Source organism: Wasmannia auropunctata, unplaced genomic scaffold (genome assembly GCF_000956235.1).
Source record: "Wasmannia auropunctata unplaced genomic scaffold, wasmannia.A_1.0 LD285982.1, whole genome shotgun sequence".
In the NCBI taxonomy this organism is placed as follows: domain Eukaryota; kingdom Metazoa; phylum Arthropoda; class Insecta; order Hymenoptera; family Formicidae; genus Wasmannia; species Wasmannia auropunctata.
The window spans coordinates 1-1,836 of record NW_012076908.1 but is presented as its reverse complement, the minus strand read 5'-3'; the positions used below and the strand labels follow the sequence as shown (position 1 = coordinate 1,836).

Here is a 1,836-nt window from a genome sequence, read left to right as displayed (position 1 = left end):
ACGTGTGCTCTTCCGATCTCTTAAAGCTATTCAACTTTTATTCGGAACATTTTTTTCTATCTCTCCTAGTTTCGACGATATTCGCATTGAAATAAAAAAACCGATTTTTTTCTAAGAGGTGTTTCACCCCTTAATAGCGCAAAGCGGCATGAATTTGCGGTAGCTTAATTTTTAGTTTTGTCTAAAGAATAACATATCAAAAGCTCATCGAAATCGGAGGGGGACACTTGGGTCCCTTTCCTTCTCATACCATCGCGTATACCGCGTTCGACGAACATGACCATGTCAATGTCAGTCAGCAATTCAAAATTGATTCGCGTATGTTTTAACATCGCGTAAATCCGGGTAGAGTATAATAGTATGCAGGGTCAAGTCCATAACTTCTAACGCAATTATCGCGAAAATTTTCAAAGATATCTGCCAACAACAAGACGTCTGTTTTTAAATACAAATCGCTATACTCGCCGAGCATTTGGATAGATAATCGCCGCCACACCGTGCATGCGTAATCGCTCTCGGATACAGTGTCACCTGTCAATGAACTGTAGAACGAATCGCGTGGTGGTAAACATTTATCATTCAATTTTTTGACACAGTCAATGTACTCGTATGGAAATACACCTTTTCTTGTAAGAAGATTGAAGTTTTCCTCGGACAAATTACAGTATTCGCGTTGCAATATTCTTAGTTTCTCTTTGTTAAGATTTGACTCCAATTTATCGAGACTGGAACTGAGAAATTTATATGAATCGATAAATCGCAATTTTATACAAATATTTCGATTCTTTTTATTTTCGGTGCTTTGGACACTTTTTGTAAATAATATATATTTTTCTTTCGTTATTGGAAGTATTATAGTTCTACACGGCCCTTGTATGCTTCAGCTATTTCTTTAATAACAAAATGCGCATCATAGCCGGACAAATTGTGAAAAACTACTGGAATGCAATGCGAATCTTGGTAATTTAAGTTGCAATTTGAATGTGCCGGACCTCTATATCGCCCAGTCAAATGACAGTGATCGCGTACCCGCGAGTCATCAGGCGCGAACAGTTTCTCGCACACGTGACAGTGTGTGGCGTTGTGAAATCTTTCCCAATCGTTTCGCGTGAAATCTGCCATGGGTACATTAGTGGTATAATAGATTTTACTTTGTGTGCTAAACATCTGAGTTCATTGGCGAACCATGCAACGCAATCTGTATCGCGACGAAACTGATACGTCGATAACGCGTCATTATACGAGCAGTGTACGTAATAACCTATGCTAAATACTTGATGATGCTGATATTTGTAGCTCGGTGTTTCCGAATCTCTCTCCATTTTTTTCAGGATACATTCCAGGTCGGCGTACACGACAAACGAGACACGTTCCTTTCTGCTGTAGTTGTTAAAACTCAGCCACTTGTCGTCTTCGCTCGGTAATCTGATCGCGCATTCGTTCATCTCGCCGCAGTCTATGGTGTGGACCTCCAACTTTTCGCTCGAACTAAATAGTGTAGGCATCTGAAAAATCAATTTTATTTACATTGTTGAATTGTTTATTTCAAAAGAATTTTTTTAAAGTTTTTATTATACATACCTATCGCAAATGTATTTCTTGTGCGCGTTTTTGCTCAGTTGCGAGCTAACGAGGCGGGACAAATTCTTGATCCATGTGAAATGTCCCACACCATCTTTCTCCACGTATAGCAGGTTGACATGCTTCTCCTTCTTCGTGTCAGCGAGGCGAATCGGTAGAATCGATATTTGTTCCTTGTTCTCGATGGTATATACGTTGATGGAAATTGCGTTGAGATTCTCGAACTTTTTTTATTTGACTTAAAGTCATCGGAAA

At 39.3% G+C, this 1,836-nt stretch overlaps 1 pseudogene; it reads right to left on the bottom strand.

Moving 5' to 3' along the window:
• Positions 1-1,274: 1,274 nt before the first annotated feature.
• LOC105461510 lies at positions 1,275-1,760 on the bottom strand (annotated as a pseudogene).
• Positions 1,761-1,836: the final 76 nt, after the last annotated feature.